General features: G+C 64.2%; 4 non-coding genes across 4 annotated transcripts; all 4 read right to left on the reverse strand.

Annotated features, from left to right (window-relative positions):
• Positions 1-3,428: 3,428 nt before the first annotated feature.
• On the reverse strand, positions 3,429-3,547 carry LOC142868412 (5S ribosomal RNA). Its single transcript, XR_012917415.1, has one exon. It is a non-coding gene; the product is annotated as a 5S ribosomal RNA (ribosomal RNA).
• Positions 3,548-7,069: 3,522 nt separating this feature from the next.
• LOC142868413 (5S ribosomal RNA) lies at positions 7,070-7,188 on the reverse strand. The gene has a single exon (XR_012917416.1). It is a non-coding gene; the product is annotated as a 5S ribosomal RNA (ribosomal RNA).
• Positions 7,189-10,723: 3,535 nt separating this feature from the next.
• Positions 10,724-10,842, reverse strand: LOC142868414 (5S ribosomal RNA). Its single transcript, XR_012917417.1, has one exon. It is a non-coding gene; the product is annotated as a 5S ribosomal RNA (ribosomal RNA).
• Positions 10,843-14,379: 3,537 nt separating this feature from the next.
• LOC142868415 (5S ribosomal RNA) lies at positions 14,380-14,498 on the reverse strand. Its single transcript, XR_012917418.1, has one exon. It is a non-coding gene; the product is annotated as a 5S ribosomal RNA (ribosomal RNA).
• Positions 14,499-17,119: the final 2,621 nt, after the last annotated feature.

Consider the following 17,119-nt stretch of genomic DNA (forward strand, 5'->3'; position numbering starts at 1 on the left):
CCGGGCCTGTTGAGTTCACCGGCCGGGTCCGGCGGGCTCCGAGGGACGGGGGTGACAGGCGGGGCGGGGCGGGGCGGGCAGGGAGCGGTGGGCCGGGGTGGGGGGCTGTCTCTCTATACACACACAAACACACACACACACACACTCACACTCACTCACTCACACTCACACAAGATGCGCCTCCACGGCTGGACTCGCCAAGGTGGAGACCTTCCAGCCCCCTTCCTCTCCTCGCCTGGCCTCCTTCCCCTACCCGCCCCCCACCCCCAGCTCGTGGCCGCCCCCGCCGCCGCCCGCCGCCGCGGATTGCGCACGCGCGGATCGCCCGCCCTTTGACCCCAGGCAGGGGCCGCCCTCCCCGACAACCCCTTTCAGCTGGGCCCCCCACCCTGTGGGTGGGCTGCCGCCTATTCCCCCGGGCCCGGGCTGGGGCACAGCGCATGGGGGAGGGGAGCGAGTGTATGGGGCGTCTCTCTCTCTCTCTAGGGATGTGTCCCATGGGTGGGGTGGCGTGGTTTGTGGGGCGCTGAAGAAATCAGTCCCCTCCATCTCCTACCTCTGGAAAACGCCCAAGCCCTTGGAGAACTGCCGGCAACGCGACGGGGGGGGGGGGGGGGGCCGGGACCCTCCTCTGCGTCCTCCTGTGGCCCAGTCCAAGGGGCCTGGGCCTGGCCGGGGCTGCATTGGACCCCGACCACCCTGGCGTGTGGACTCGCTAAAAATCGGCGATTAGATATTGGATTCCAGCTTCATTGAGGTCATTTCACTAATGAGTGCACCGGAAAGAGTTTCCTAATCCATCTGTGAGGGTGGCAACTGAAAGAGAATTTGAAAGCTGACAGAATAGGCGAGGAAAGGCATAGGAGATTTCCACACCCAGTAAGGAAGCCTTTCCCGAAATGGAAGAAAGAAACGAGCAAACAGAAACACCGGTAGCCCGCCAGGATCAGAGTCTGCCCCCGAGAGAAAGTACCCTGACCAGGTTCACCCGTGGGTGGGTGGCGAGCTAGCGGCATTCAGAAGAGCGAGGCCCGCAGTCTGTGCAGAAGACACCTGCACTCGGGTGTGTGTGGCGGCACGATTCACAAGCAGCTCCAGATGTTAAGCCAAGGAGAAGCCAGGGAGTTCCCAACGCCCCAGGTGTCCTCAGCCCACGACTGGCTGCTGGGGGAATGCGAAGCCCGGCTCCTTGTCTCAGAGCGGGACAACCAGGAGGTGTGACGTACACCCCGGGGTTCCCAGGAGGATCAGGCTGAAGCTGGGACTTGGCCTGAAAGTGTCCCCTCGCATGGCCACCCCCTTCCCCTTCCTGCTCCTCTACTCCTGGTGCCCCTCCATCCAGGGGCCAGACCTTAAAGAGTCACCCGCAAGAGAATCCTGGTCCCAAAGGAGCCTTCTGGGGGACCCGTGCTGAGAGAGGTTGTGGGCATGGCCCGCTGGGGCTCTGCCCGACCCAGGGCTGAGAGATGCAACCTCCCAGCTCTGGGTCCCTGCAGGGGAAGCGTTGGCAAGCACAGGGCCAGTCCTCCAAAGGCCCAGGTGCAGGGAGCCCAGGCCAAGCAGCCTGTGGAAGAAGCCACCCCGGGAAGACGACTGCAGGCCACGGCCCTTCCCACCTCCTCCTCCTCCTCCTCCTGCTCCTCCACCCCCCCCCCGACCTCCCACCCCCCACCCCCGACATGGCGCAGGGCTCAGAGACACCTCAGACACTTGCTACCCAAAGTGCAAAGGGCATCAGTTGCTCCTCCAAACCCCCCCCCCCTGCCCAGCAGACCGCGTTGTCCAGCCAGCCCCCGGGCCTCCCTGGGGTGCCCAGCACAAAAGTGCAGACAACCACCGGACCCTCAATCTCAGTTTTCGGATGTTTTTGCCACTCTAAGGACCCGCAGGCCAGCTGGGCCTTCTGGCAGGACAGAGAGCCCCGGAATCCGACGTGGAGAGCTGGGTGTACGTCCCCACGAGGAGGCGGTCCCCACCTCCGCGGCTCTCCCCTTGCGGGGGGGGGGGGAAAGCAGCCACGGGGCCTCAGAGAAGACACCAGGCTGGGCGCCCGCCCCACAGTGGGGGCACGTCCCCCGCAGGCCACTTAGCGACGGCCGCCGGCCGGCGGACGGTTGGGTGGCGCGAGACGCTGCGGCCGCCCTGCTACCGGGTTCCTGGGAGGGCGTCCTGGAACCAGCGTCCACACCAAGCCCTTGGAAGGCCCAGGCGACGGAGGAGCCCCGTCAGGCAGGGGCCGAGGACGGTGACGGCCCGGGCGGGGAGGAGCGTGTCAGGCAGGGGCAGAGGACGGTGACAGGCCGGGCGGGAAGGAGTCAGTCAGGCAGGGGCCGAGGAGGAGACGGGCTGGGTAAGGGTTAGGGTTAGAGTCAGGGCACAAGTCACAATCGCAAAGACCTGGAAGCGACCCGAGTGCCCATCGACCCACGAGTGCGTAAATGAAATGTGGCGCGTGGACACCACGGAGTGCTATTCAGCTAGGAGGAGCAGCGGTGAGAGGGCACCTCTCGTGGTTCTCCTGGCCAGAGCTGGAACCCGTTCCAGTAAGCCAGGTAGCCCAAGAATGGACACACGAGCACCACGTGCTCGCGCTCACCAGCAAATGGGTACGAACCGATGGACACCTAAGTGGACACAGAGGAATCACCTTCATCGGGTGGGTGTCGGGCGGGTGGGGGGAGGGGATGGGCATACACCTCCATTAGGAATGGGGTGGGTGCGCACCGACTGGGGGATGGGCGCACTTGAGGCTCTGACCCGAGGGGGGAGGCAGGGAGAGGGCAACGTACCCGACCCTAACATTGGTACCCCCACAATACGCTGGAACGACATCAGAGGTAAATGAATAAGAACACAGGGGGGAGGGGGGCACGGGCAACACATGTCACCTTAATACTTGGACTCCCATCATCTGCTTGAAAAGAGAGAGAAAAGAAAATGCAATCATAGAGATAAGAGACACTTTTTAAAGATAATGAATCCGAAGAGAAAAGTAAAAGGAGGCCTGTGGAGCAGGTCTGGGTGTGACTCCGGATCCCCCAACATCAGGTGCCACCACCAAAGATTCCTACGTGTAGCCCATAGAACCCCAAAAGCAACGGGACGAGTTCTGGTCACATACTCCCTCCAAATGACATCCTGGCCTTCTTCTGGAACTCCCTCCCCTCTCAGACTCTCAAGGTTTCCTCCAGCGTGTCGGTTCCCACAGAGCAGACCTTTGGTCTGAGACCTGACAGTCCAGAAGCCACGCATGCTGCCGCGTGACGGCGGTGTCGCGGCTTGGGACAAGAGGAGGCCCCACGGTGCGGGCTGGGGCGCCAGGCACCGCGGCGGGCGCTGAGGGTGGGGGTGACCCCCACCCCGGGCCGCCGCCTCGCTCCCAGAGAGGGGACAGAACAGGAGGCAAAACAAAAAAAAAAAAAAGAAGAAGCCGACGGCACCCGGTATTCCCAGGCGGTCTCCCATCCAAGTACTAACCAGGCCCGACCCTGCTTAGCTTCCCAGACCAGACGAGGTCGGGCGCGTTCAGGGTGGTGTGGCCCTAGACGGCGGAGGGCGCCCCTGCCCCGCTCAAGAAGCCGAGCCTCTCTGCACTTCCCCGCCGCCTCCTCCCGCCCCAGGCCCCGCACCGGCGCTGACCCGCGCCGGGCCGGGCCTGTTGAGTTCACCGGCCGGGTCCGGCGGGCTCCGAGGGACGGGGGTGACAGGCGGGGCGGGGCGGGGCGGGCAGGGAGCGGTGGGCCGGGGTGGGGGGCTGTCTCTCTATACACACACAAACACACACACACACACACTCACACTCACTCACTCACACTCACACAAGATGCGCCTCCACGGCTGGACTCGCCAAGGTGGAGACCTTCCAGCCCCCTTCCTCTCCTCGCCTGGCCTCCTTCCCCTACCCGCCCCCCACCCCCAGCTCGTGGCCGCCCCCGCCGCCGCCCGCCGCCGCGGATTGCGCACGCGCGGATCGCCCGCCCTTTGACCCCAGGCAGGGGCCGCCCTCCCCGACAACCCCTTTCAGCTGGGCCCCCCACCCTGTGGGTGGGCTGCCGCCTATTCCCCCGGGCCCGGGCTGGGGCACAGCGCATGGGGGAGGGGAGCGAGTGTATGGGGCGTCTCTCTCTCTCTCTAGGGATGTGTCCCATGGGTGGGGTGGCGTGGTTTGTGGGGCGCTGAAGAAATCAGTCCCCTCCATCTCCTACCTCTGGAAAACGCCCAAGCCCTTGGAGAACTGCCGGCAACGCGACGGGGGGGGGGGGGGGCCGGGACCCTCCTCTGCGTCCTCCTGTGGCCCAGTCCAAGGGGCCTGGGCCTGGCCGGGGCTGCATTGGACCCCGACCACCCTGGCGTGTGGACTCGCTAAAAATCGGCGATTAGATATTGGATTCCAGCTTCATTGAGGTCATTTCACTAATGAGTGCACCGGAAAGAGTTTCCTAATCCATCTGTGAGGGTGGCAACTGAAAGAGAATTTGAAAGCTGACAGAATAAGGAAAGGCATAGGAGATTTCCACACCCAGTAAGGAAGCCTTTCCCGAAATGGAAGAAAGAAACGAGCAAACAGAAACACCGGTAGCCCGCCAGGATCAGAGTCTGCCCCCGAGAGAAAGTACCCTGACCAGGTTCACCCGTGGGTGGGTGGCGAGCTAGCGGCATTCAGAAGAGCGAGGCCCGCAGTCTGTGCAGAAGACACCTGCACTCGGGTGTGTGTGGCGGCACGATTCACAAGCAGCTCCAGATGTTAAGCCAAGGAGAAGCCAGGGAGTTCCCAACGCCCCAGGTGTCCTCAGCCCACGACTGGCTGCTGGGGGAATGCGAAGCCCGGCTCCTTGTCTCAGAGCGGGACAACCAGGAGGTGTGACGTACACCCCGGGGTTCCCAGGAGGATCAGGCTGAAGCTGGGACTTGGCCTGAAAGTGTCCCCTCGCATGGCCACCCCCTTCCCCTTCCTGCTCCTCTACTCCTGGTGCCCCTCCATCCAGGGGCCAGACCTTAAAGAGTCACCCGCAAGAGAATCCTGGTCCCAAAGGAGCCTTCTGGGGGACCCGTGCTGAGAGAGGTTGTGGGCATGGCCCGCTGGGGCTCTGCCCGACCCAGGGCTGAGAGATGCAACCTCCCAGCTCTGGGTCCCTGCAGGGGAAGCGTTGGCAAGCACAGGGCCAGTCCTCCAAAGGCCCAGGTGCAGGGAGCCCAGGCCAAGCAGCCTGTGGAAGAAGCCACCCCGGGAAGACGACTGCAGGCCACGGCCCTTCCCACCTCCTCCTCCTCCTCCTCCTGCTCCTCCACCCCCCCGACCTCCCACCCCCCACCCCCGACATGGCGCAGGGCTCAGAGACACCTCAGACACTTGCTACCCAAAGTGCAAAGGGCATCAGTTGCTCCTCCAAACCCCCCCCCCCTGCCCAGCAGACCGCGTTGTCCAGCCAGCCCCCGGGCCTCCCTGGGGTGCCCAGCACAAAAGTGCAGACAACCACCGGACCCTCAATCTCAGTTTTCGGATGTTTTTGCCACTCTAAGGACCCGCAGGCCAGCTGGGCCTTCTGGCAGGACAGAGAGCCCCGGAATCCGACGTGGAGAGCTGGGTGTACGTCCCCACGAGGAGGCGGTCCCCACCTCCGCGGCTCTCCCCTTGCGGGGGGGGGGGGAAAGCAGCCACGGGGCCTCAGAGAAGACACCAGGCTGGGCGCCCGCCCCACAGTGGGGGCACGTCCCCCGCAGGCCACTTAGCGACGGCCGCCGGCCGGCGGACGGTTGGGTGGCGCGAGACGCTGCGGCCGCCCTGCTACCGGGTTCCTGGGAGGGCGTCCTGGAACCAGCGTCCACACCAAGCCCTTGGAAGGCCCAGGCGACGGAGGAGCCCCGTCAGGCAGGGGCCGAGGACGGTGACGGCCCGGGCGGGGAGGAGCGTGTCAGGCAGGGGCAGAGGACGGTGACAGGCCGGGCGGGAAGGAGTCAGTCAGGCAGGGGCCGAGGAGGAGACGGGCTGGGTAAGGGTTAGGGTTAGAGTCAGGGCACAAGTCACAATCGCAAAGACCTGGAAGCGACCCGAGTGCCCATCGACCCACGAGTGCGTAAATGAAATGTGGCGCGTGGACACCACGGAGTGCTATTCAGCTAGGAGGAGCAGCGGTGAGAGGGCACCTCTCGTGGTTCTCCTGGCCAGAGCTGGAACCCGTTCCAGTAAGCCAGGTAGCCCAAGAATGGACACACGAGCACCACGTGCTCGCGCTCACCAGCAAATGGGTACGAACCGATGGACACCTAAGTGGACACAGAGGAATCACCTTCATCGGGTGGGTGTCGGGCGGGTGGGGGGAGGGGATGGGCATACACCTCCATTAGGAATGGGGTGGGTGCGCACCGACTGGGGGATGGGCGCACTTGAGGCTCTGACCCGAGGGGGGAGGCAGGGAGAGGGCAACGTACCCGACCCTAACATTGGTACCCCCACAATACGCTGGAACGACATCAGAGGTAAATGAATAAGAACACAGGGGGGAGGGGGGCACGGGCAACACATGTCACCTTAATACTTGGACTCCCATCATCTGCTTGAAAAGAGAGAGAAAAGAAAATGCAATCATAGAGATAAGAGACACTTTTTAAAGATAATGAATCCGAAGAGAAAAGTAAAAGGAGGCCTGTGGAGCAGGTCTGGGTGTGACTCCGGATCCCCCAACATCAGGTGCCACCACCAAAGATTCCTACGTGTAGCCCATAGAACCCCAAAAGCAACGGGACGAGTTCTGGTCACATACTCCCTCCAAATGACATCCTGGCCTTCTTCTGGAACTCCCTCCCCTCTCAGACTCTCAAGGTTTCCTCCAGCGTGTCGGTTCCCACAGAGCAGACCTTTGGTCTGAGACCTGACAGTCCAGAAGCCACGCATGCTGCCGCGTGACGGCGGTGTCGCGGCTTGGGACAAGAGGAGGCCCCACGGTGCGGGCTGGGGCGCCAGGCACCGCGGCGGGCGCTGAGGGTGGGGGTGACCCCCACCCCGGGCCGCCGCCTCGCTCCCAGAGAGGGGACAGAACAGGAGGCAAAACAAAAAAAAAAAAAAAGAAGAAGCCGACGGCACCCGGTATTCCCAGGCGGTCTCCCATCCAAGTACTAACCAGGCCCGACCCTGCTTAGCTTCCCAGACCAGACGAGGTCGGGCGCGTTCAGGGTGGTGTGGCCCTAGACGGCGGAGGGCGCCCCTGCCCCGCTCAAGAAGCCGAGCCTCTCTGCACTTCCCCGCCGCCTCCTCCCGCCCCAGGCCCCGCACCGGCGCTGACCCGCGCCGGGCCGGGCCTGTTGAGTTCACCGGCCGGGTCCGGCGGGCTCCGAGGGACGGGGGTGACAGGCGGGGCGGGGCGGGGCGGGCAGGGAGCGGTGGGCCGGGGTGGGGGGCTGTCTCTCTATACACACACAAACACACACACACACACACTCACACTCACTCACTCACACTCACACAAGATGCGCCTCCACGGCTGGACTCGCCAAGGTGGAGACCTTCCAGCCCCCTTCCTCTCCTCGCCTGGCCTCCTTCCCCTACCCGCCCCCCACCCCCAGCTCGTGGCCGCCCCGCAAACGCCCGCCGCCGCCGATTGCGCACGCGCGGATCGCCCGCCCTTTGACCCCAGGCAGGGGCCGCCCTCCCCGACAACCCCTTTCAGCTGGGCCCCCCACCCTGTGGGTGGGCTGCCGCCTATTCCCCCGGGCCCGGGCTGGGGCACAGCGCATGGGGGAGGGGAGCGAGTGTATGGGGCCTCTCTCTCTCTCTCTAGGGATGTGTCCCATGGGTGGGGTGGCGTGGTTTGTGGGGCGCTGAAGAAATCAGTCCCCTCCATCTCCTACCTCTGGAAAACGCCCAAGCCCTTGGAGAACTGCCGGCAACGCGACCGGGGGGGGGGGGGGGGGGCCGGGACCCTCCTCTGCGTCCTCCTGTGGCCCAGTCCAAGGGGCCTGGGCCTGGCCGGGGCTGCATTGGACCCCGACCACCCTGGCGTGTGGACTCGCTAAAAATCGGCGATTAGATATTGGATTCCAGCTTCATTGAGGTCATTTCACTAATGAGTGCACCGGAAAGAGTTTCCTAATCCATCTGTGAGGGTGGCAACTGAAAGAGAATTTGAAAGCTGACAGAATAGGCGAGGAAAGGCATAGGAGATTTCCACACCCAGTAAGGAAGCCTTTCCCGAAATGGAAGAAAGAAACGAGCAAACAGAAACACCGGTAGCCCGCCAGGATCAGAGTCTGCCCCCGAGAGAAAGTACCCTGACCAGGTTCACCCGTGGGTGGGTGGCGAGCTAGCGGCATTCAGAAGAGCGAGGCCCGCAGTCTGTGCAGAAGACACCTGCACTCGGGTGTGTGTGGCGGCACGATTCACAAGCAGCTCCAGATGTTAAGCCAAGGAGAAGCCAGGGAGTTCCCAACGCCCCAGGTGTCCTCAGCCCACGACTGGCTGCTGGGGGAATGCGAAGCCCGGCTCCTTGTCTCAGAGCGGGACAACCAGGAGGTGTGACGTACACCCCGGGGTTCCCAGGAGGATCAGGCTGAAGCTGGGACTTGGCCTGAAAGTGTCCCCTCGCATGGCCACCCCCTTCCCCTTCCTGCTCCTCTACTCCTGGTGCCCCTCCATCCAGGGGCCAGACCTTAAAGAGTCACCCGCAAGAGAATCCTGGTCCCAAAGGAGCCTTCTGGGGGACCCGGGACCCGTGCTGAGAGAGGTTGTGGGCATGGCCCGCTGGGGCTCTGCCCGACCCAGGGCTGAGAGATGCAACCTCCCAGCTCTGGGTCCCTGCAGGGGAAGCGTTGGCAAGCACAGGGCCAGTCCTCCAAAGGCCCAGGTGCAGGGAGCCCAGGCCAAGCAGCCTGTGGAAGAAGCCACCCCGGGAAGACGACTGCAGGCCACGGCCCTTCCCACCTCCTCCTCCTCCTCCTCCTGCTCCTCCACCCCCCCGACCTCCCACCCCCCACCCCCGACATGGCGCAGGGCTCAGAGACACCTCAGACACTTGCTACCCAAAGTGCAAAGGGCATCAGTTGCTCCTCCAAACCCCCCCCCCCTGCCCAGCAGACCGCGTTGTCCAGCCAGCCCCCGGGCCTCCCTGGGGTGCCCAGCACAAAAGTGCAGACAACCACCGGACCCTCAATCTCAGTTTTCGGATGTTTTTGCCACTCTAAGGACCCGCAGGCCAGCTGGGCCTTCTGGCAGGACAGAGAGCCCCGGAATCCGACGTGGAGAGCTGGGTGTACGTCCCCACGAGGAGGCGGTCCCCACCTCCGCGGCTCTCCCCTTGCGGGGGGGGGGGGAAAGCAGCCACGGGGCCTCAGAGAAGACACCAGGCTGGGCGCCCGCCCCACAGTGGGGGCACGTCCCCCGCAGGCCACTTAGCGACGGCCGCCGGCCGGCGGACGGTTGGGTGGCGCGAGACGCTGCGGCCGCCCTGCTACCGGGTTCCTGGGAGGGCGTCCTGGAACCAGCGTCCACACCAAGCCCTTGGAAGGCCCAGGCGACGGAGGAGCCCCGTCAGGCAGGGGCCGAGGACGGTGACGGCCCGGGCGGGGAGGAGCGTGTCAGGCAGGGGCAGAGGACGGTGACAGGCCGGGCGGGAAGGAGTCAGTCAGGCAGGGGCCGAGGAGGAGACGGGCTGGGTAAGGGTTAGGGTTAGAGTCAGGGCACAAGTCACAATCGCAAAGACCTGGAAGCGACCCGAGTGCCCATCGACCCACGAGTGCGTAAATGAAATGTGGCGCGTGGACACCACGGAGTGCTATTCAGCTAGGAGGAGCAGCGGTGAGAGGGCACCTCTCGTGGTTCTCCTGGCCAGAGCTGGAACCCGTTCCAGTAAGCCAGGTAGCCCAAGAATGGACACACGAGCACCACGTGCTCGCGCTCACCAGCAAATGGGTACGAACCGATGGACACCTAAGTGGACACAGAGGAATCACCTTCATCGGGTGGGTGTCGGGCGGGTGGGGGGAGGGGATGGGCATACACCTCCATTAGGAATGGGGTGGGTGCGCACCGACTGGGGGATGGGCGCACTTGAGGCTCTGACCCGAGGGGGGAGGCAGGGAGAGGGCAACGTACCCGACCCTAACATTGGTACCCCCACAATACGCTGGAACGACATCAGAGGTAAATGAATAAGAACACAGGGGGGAGGGGGGCACGGGCAACACATGTCACCTTAATACTTGGACTCCCATCATCTGCTTGAAAAGAGAGAGAAAAGAAAATGCAATCATAGAGATAAGAGACACTTTTTAAAGATAATGAATCCGAAGAGAAAAGTAAAAGGAGGCCTGTGGAGCAGGTCTGGGTGTGACTCCGGATCCCCCAACATCAGGTGCCACCACCAAAGATTCCTACGTGTAGCCCATAGAACCCCAAAAGCAACGGGACGAGTTCTGGTCACATACTCCCTCCAAATGACATCCTGGCCTTCTTCTGGAACTCCCTCCCCTCTCAGACTCTCAAGGTTTCCTCCAGCGTGTCGGTTCCCACAGAGCAGACCTTTGGTCTGAGACCTGACAGTCCAGAAGCCACGCATGCTGCCGCGTGACGGCGGTGTCGCGGCTTGGGACAAGAGGAGGCCCCACGGTGCGGGCTGGGGCGCCAGGCACCGCGGCGGGCGCTGAGGGTGGGGGTGACCCCCACCCCGGGCCGCCGCCTCGCTCCCAGAGAGGGGACAGAACAGGAGGCAAAACAAAAAAAAAAAAAAGAAGAAGCCGACGGCACCCGGTATTCCCAGGCGGTCTCCCATCCAAGTACTAACCAGGCCCGACCCTGCTTAGCTTCCCAGACCAGACGAGGTCGGGCGCGTTCAGGGTGGTGTGGCCCTAGACGGCGGAGGGCGCCCCTGCCCCGCTCAAGAAGCCGAGCCTCTCTGCACTTCCCCGCCGCCTCCTCCCGCCCCAGGCCCCGCACCGGCGCTGACCCGCGCCGGGCCGGGCCTGTTGAGTTCACCGGCCGGGTCCGGCGGGCTCCGAGGGACGGGGGTGACAGGCGGGGCGGGGCGGGGCGGGCAGGGAGCGGTGGGCCGGGGTGGGGGGCTGTCTCTCTATACACACACAAACACACACACACACACACTCACACTCACTCACTCACACTCACACAAGATGCGCCTCCACGGCTGGACTCGCCAAGGTGGAGACCTTCCAGCCCCCTTCCTCTCCTCGCCTGGCCTCCTTCCCCTACCCGCCCCCCACCCCCAGCTCGTGGCCGCCCCCGCCGCCGCCCGCCGCCGCGGATTGCGCACGCGCGGATCGCCCGCCCTTTGACCCCAGGCAGGGGCCGCCCTCCCCGACAACCCCTTTCAGCTGGGCCCCCCACCCTGTGGGTGGGCTGCCGCCTATTCCCCCGGGCCCGGGCTGGGGCACAGCGCATGGGGGAGGGGAGCGAGTGTATGGGGCGTCTCTCTCTCTCTCTAGGGATGTGTCCCATGGGTGGGGTGGCGTGGTTTGTGGGGCGCTGAAGAAATCAGTCCCCTCCATCTCCTACCTCTGGAAAACGCCCAAGCCCTTGGAGAACTGCCGGCAACGCGACGGGGGGGGGGGGGGGGGCCGGGACCCTCCTCTGCGTCCTCCTGTGGCCCAGTCCAAGGGGCCTGGGCCTGGCCGGGGCTGCATTGGACCCCGACCACCCTGGCGTGTGGACTCGCTAAAAATCGGCGATTAGATATTGGATTCCAGCTTCATTGAGGTCATTTCACTAATGAGTGCACCGGAAAGAGTTTCCTAATCCATCTGTGAGGGTGGCAACTGAAAGAGAATTTGAAAGCTGACAGAATAGGCGAGGAAAGGCATAGGAGATTTCCACACCCAGTAAGGAAGCCTTTCCCGAAATGGAAGAAAGAAACGAGCAAACAGAAACACCGGTAGCCCGCCAGGATCAGAGTCTGCCCCCGAGAGAAAGTACCCTGACCAGGTTCACCCGTGGGTGGGTGGCGAGCTAGCGGCATTCAGAAGAGCGAGGCCCGCAGTCTGTGCAGAAGACACCTGCACTCGGGTGTGTGTGGCGGCACGATTCACAAGCAGCTCCAGATGTTAAGCCAAGGAGAAGCCAGGGAGTTCCCAACGCCCCAGGTGTCCTCAGCCCACGACTGGCTGCTGGGGGAATGCGAAGCCCGGCTCCTTGTCTCAGAGCGGGACAACCAGGAGGTGTGACGTACACCCCGGGGTTCCCAGGAGGATCAGGCTGAAGCTGGGACTTGGCCTGAAAGTGTCCCCTCGCATGGCCACCCCCTTCCCCTTCCTGCTCCTCTACTCCTGGTGCCCCTCCATCCAGGGGCCAGACCTTAAAGAGTCACCCGCAAGAGAATCCTGGTCCCAAAGGAGCCTTCTGGGGGACCCGTGCTGAGAGAGGTTGTGGGCATGGCCCGCTGGGGCTCTGCCCGACCCAGGGCTGAGAGATGCAACCTCCCAGCTCTGGGTCCCTGCAGGGGAAGCGTTGGCAAGCACAGGGCCAGTCCTCCAAAGGCCCAGGTGCAGGGAGCCCAGGCCAAGCAGCCTGTGGAAGAAGCCACCCCGGGAAGACGACTGCAGGCCACGGCCCTTCCCACCTCCTCCTCCTCCTCCTCCTGCTCCTCCACCCCCCCCCCGACCTCCCACCCCCCACCCCCGACATGGCGCAGGGCTCAGAGACACCTCAGACACTTGCTACCCAAAGTGCAAAGGGCATCAGTTGCTCCTCCAAACCCCCCCCCCCTGCCCAGCAGACCGCGTTGTCCAGCCAGCCCCCGGGCCTCCCTGGGGTGCCCAGCACAAAAGTGCAGACAACCACCGGACCCTCAATCTCAGTTTTCGGATGTTTTTGCCACTCTAAGGACCCGCAGGCCAGCTGGGCCTTCTGGCAGGACAGAGAGCCCCGGAATCCGACGTGGAGAGCTGGGTGTACGTCCCCACGAGGAGGCGGTCCCCACCTCCGCGGCTCTCCCCTTGCGGGGGGGGGGGGAAAGCAGCCACGGGGCCTCAGAGAAGACACCAGGCTGGGCGCCCGCCCCACAGTGGGGGCACGTCCCCCGCAGGCCACTTAGCGACGGCCGCCGGCCGGCGGACGGTTGGGTGGCGCGAGACGCTGCGGCCGCCCTGCTACCGGGTTCCTGGGAGGGCGTCCTGGAACCAGCGTCCACACCAAGCCCTTGGAAGGCCCAGGCGACGGAGGAGCCCCGTCAGGCAGGGGCCGAGGACGGTGACGGCCCGGGCGGGGAGGAGCGTGTCAGGCAGGGGCAGAGGACGGTGACAGGTGACAGGCCGGGCGGGAAGGAGTCAGTCAGGCAGGGGCCGAGGAGGAGACGGGCTGGGTAAGGGTTAGGGTTAGAGTCAGGGCACAAGTCACAATCGCAAAGACCTGGAAGCGACCCGAGTGCCCATCGACCCACGAGTGCGTAAATGAAATGTGGCGCGTGGACACCACGGAGTGCTATTCAGCTAGGAGGAGCAGCGGTGAGAGGGCACCTCTCGTGGTTCTCCTGGCCAGAGCTGGAACCCGTTCCAGTAAGCCAGGTAGCCCAAGAATGGACACACGAGCACCACGTGCTCGCGCTCACCAGCAAATGGGTACGAACCGATGGACACCTAAGTGGACACAGAGGAATCACCTTCATCGGGTGGGTGTCGGGCGGGTGGGGGGAGGGGATGGGCATACACCTCCATTAGGAATGGGGTGGGTGCGCACCGACTGGGGGATGGGCGCACTTGAGGCTCTGACCCGAGGGGGGAGGCAGGGAGAGGGCAACGTACCCGACCCTAACATTGGTACCCCCACAATACGCTGGAACGACATCAGAGGTAAATGAATAAGAACACAGGGGGGAGGGGGGCACGGGCAACACATGTCACCTTAATACTTGGACTCCCATCATCTGCTTGAAAAGAGAGAGAAAAGAAAATGCAATCATAGAGATAAGAGACACTTTTTAAAGATAATGAATCCGAAGAGAAAAGTAAAAGGAGGCCTGTGGAGCAGGTCTGGGTGTGACTCCGGATCCCCCAACATCAGGTGCCACCACCAAAGATTCCTACGTGTAGCCCATAGAACCCCAAAAGCAACGGGACGAGTTCTGGTCACATACTCCCTCCAAATGACATCCTGGCCTTCTTCTGGAACTCCCTCCCCTCTCAGACTCTCAAGGTTTCCTCCAGCGTGTCGGTTCCCACAGAGCAGACCTTTGGTCTGAGACCTGACAGTCCAGAAGCCACGCATGCTGCCGCGTGACGGCGGTGTCGCGGCTTGGGACAAGAGGAGGCCCCACGGTGCGGGCTGGGGCGCCAGGCACCGCGGCGGGCGCTGAGGGTGGGGGTGACCCCCACCCCGGGCCGCCGCCTCGCTCCCAGAGAGGGGACAGAACAGGAGGCAAAACAAAAAAAAAAAAAAGAAGAAGCCGACGGCACCCGGTATTCCCAGGCGGTCTCCCATCCAAGTACTAACCAGGCCCGACCCTGCTTAGCTTCCCAGACCAGACGAGGTCGGGCGCGTTCAGGGTGGTGTGGCCCTAGACGGCGGAGGGCGCCCCTGCCCCGCTCAAGAAGCCGAGCCTCTCTGCACTTCCCCGCCGCCTCCTCCCGCCCCAGGCCCCGCACCGGCGCTGACCCGCGCCGGGCCGGGCCTGTTGAGTTCACCGGCCGGGTCCGGCGGGCTCCGAGGGACGGGGGTGACAGGCGGGGCGGGGCGGGGCGGGCAGGGAGCGGTGGGCCGGGGTGGGGGGCTGTCTCTCTATACACACACAAACACACACACACACACACTCACACTCACTCACTCACACTCACACAAGATGCGCCTCCACGGCTGGACTCGCCAAGGTGGAGACCTTCCAGCCCCCTTCCTCTCCTCGCCTGGCCTCCTTCCCCTACCCGCCCCCCACCCCCAGCTCGTGGCCGCCCCCGCCGCCGCCCGCCGCCGCGGATTGCGCACGCGCGGATCGCCCGCCCTTTGACCCCAGGCAGGGGCCGCCCTCCCCGACAACCCCTTTCAGCTGGGCCCCCCACCCTGTGGGTGGGCTGCCGCCTATTCCCCCGGGCCCGGGCTGGGGCACAGCGCATGGGGGAGGGGAGCGAGTGTATGGGGCGTCTCTCTCTCTCTCTAGGGATGTGTCCCATGGGTGGGGTGGCGTGGTTTGTGGGGCGCTGAAGAAATCAGTCCCCTCCATCTCCTACCTCTGGAAAACGCCCAAGCCCTTGGAGAACTGCCGGCAACGCGACGGGGGGGGGGGGGGGGGCCGGGACCCTCCTCTGCGTCCTCCTGTGGCCCAGTCCAAGGGGCCTGGGCCTGGCCGGGGCTGCATTGGACCCCGACCACCCTGGCGTGTGGACTCGCTAAAAATCGGCGATTAGATATTGGATTCCAGCTTCATTGAGGTCATTTCACTAATGAGTGCACCGGAAAGAGTTTCCTAATCCATCTGTGAGGGTGGCAACTGAAAGAGAATTTGAAAGCTGACAGAATAGGCGAGGAAAGGCATAGGAGATTTCCACACCCAGTAAGGAAGCCTTTCCCGAAATGGAAGAAAGAAACGAGCAAACAGAAACACCGGTAGCCCGCCAGGATCAGAGTCTGCCCCCGAGAGAAAGTACCCTGACCAGGTTCACCCGTGGGTGGGTGGCGAGCTAGCGGCATTCAGAAGAGCGAGGCCCGCAGTCTGTGCAGAAGACACCTGCACTCGGGTGTGTGTGGCGGCACGATTCACAAGCAGCTCCAGATGTTAAGCCAAGGAGAAGCCAGGGAGTTCCCAACGCCCCAGGTGTCCTCAGCCCACGACTGGCTGCTGGGGGAATGCGAAGCCCGGCTCCTTGTCTCAGAGCGGGACAACCAGGAGGTGTGACGTACACCCCGGGGTTCCCAGGAGGATCAGGCTGAAGCTGGGACTTGGCCTGAAAGTGTCCCCTCGCATGGCCACCCCCTTCCCCTTCCTGCTCCTCTACTCCTGGTGCCCCTCCATCCAGGGGCCAGACCTTAAAGAGTCACCCGCAAGAGAATCCTGGTCCCAAAGGAGCCTTCTGGGGGACCCGTGCTGAGAGAGGTTGTGGGCATGGCCCGCTGGGGCTCTGCCCGACCCAGGGCTGAGAGATGCAACCTCCCAGCTCTGGGTCCCTGCAGGGGAAGCGTTGGCAAGCACAGGGCCAGTCCTCCAAAGGCCCAGGTGCAGGGAGCCCAGGCCAAGCAGCCTGTGGAAGAAGCCACCCCGGGAAGACGACTGCAGGCCACGGCCCTTCCCACCTCCTCCTCCTCCTCCTCCTGCTCCTCCACCCCCCCCCCGACCTCCCACCCCCCACCCCCGACATGGCGCAGGGCTCAGAGACACCTCAGACACTTGCTACCCAAAGTGCAAAGGGCATCAGTTGCTCCTCCAAACCCCCCCCCCCTGCCCAGCAGACCGCGTTGTCCAGCCAGCCCCCGGGCCTCCCTGGGGTGCCCAGCACAAAAGTGCAGACAACCACCGGACCCTCAATCTCAGTTTTCGGATGTTTTTGCCACTCTAAGGACCCGCAGGCCAGCTGGGCCTTCTGGCAGGACAGAGAGCCCCGGAATCCGACGTGGAGAGCTGGGTGTACGTCCCCACGAGGAGGCGGTCCCCACCTCCGCGGCTCTCCCCTTGCGGGGGGGGGGGGGAAAGCAGCCACGGGGCCTCAGAGAAGACACCAGGCTGGGCGCCCGCCCCACAGTGGGGGCACGTCCCCCGCAGGCCACTTAGCGACGGCCGCCGGCCGGCGGACGGTTGGGTGGCGCGAGACGCTGCGGCCGCCCTGCTACCGGGTTCCTGGGAGGGCGTCCTGGAACCAGCGTCCACACCAAGCCCTTGGAAGGCCCAGGCGACGGAGGAGCCCCGTCAGGCAGGGGCCGAGGACGGTGACGGCCCGGGCGGGGAGGAGCGTGTCAGGCAGGGGCAGAGGACGGTGACAGGCCGGGCGGGAAGGAGTCAGTCAGGCAGGGGCCGAGGAGGAGACGGGCTGGGTAAGGGTTAGGGTTAGAGTCAGGGCACAAGTCACAATCGCAAAGACCTGGAAGCGACCCGAGTGCCCATCGACCCACGAGTGCGTAAATGAAATGTGGCGCGTGGACACCACGGAGTGCTATTCAGCTAGGAGGAGCAGCGGTGAGAGGGCACCTCTCGTGGTTCTC

The sequence above is a fragment of the Microcebus murinus genome, unplaced genomic scaffold (genome assembly GCF_040939455.1).
Source record: "Microcebus murinus isolate Inina unplaced genomic scaffold, M.murinus_Inina_mat1.0 scaf031_hap2_Mmur4.0, whole genome shotgun sequence".
Taxonomy (NCBI): Eukaryota; Metazoa; Chordata; class Mammalia; order Primates; family Cheirogaleidae; genus Microcebus; species Microcebus murinus.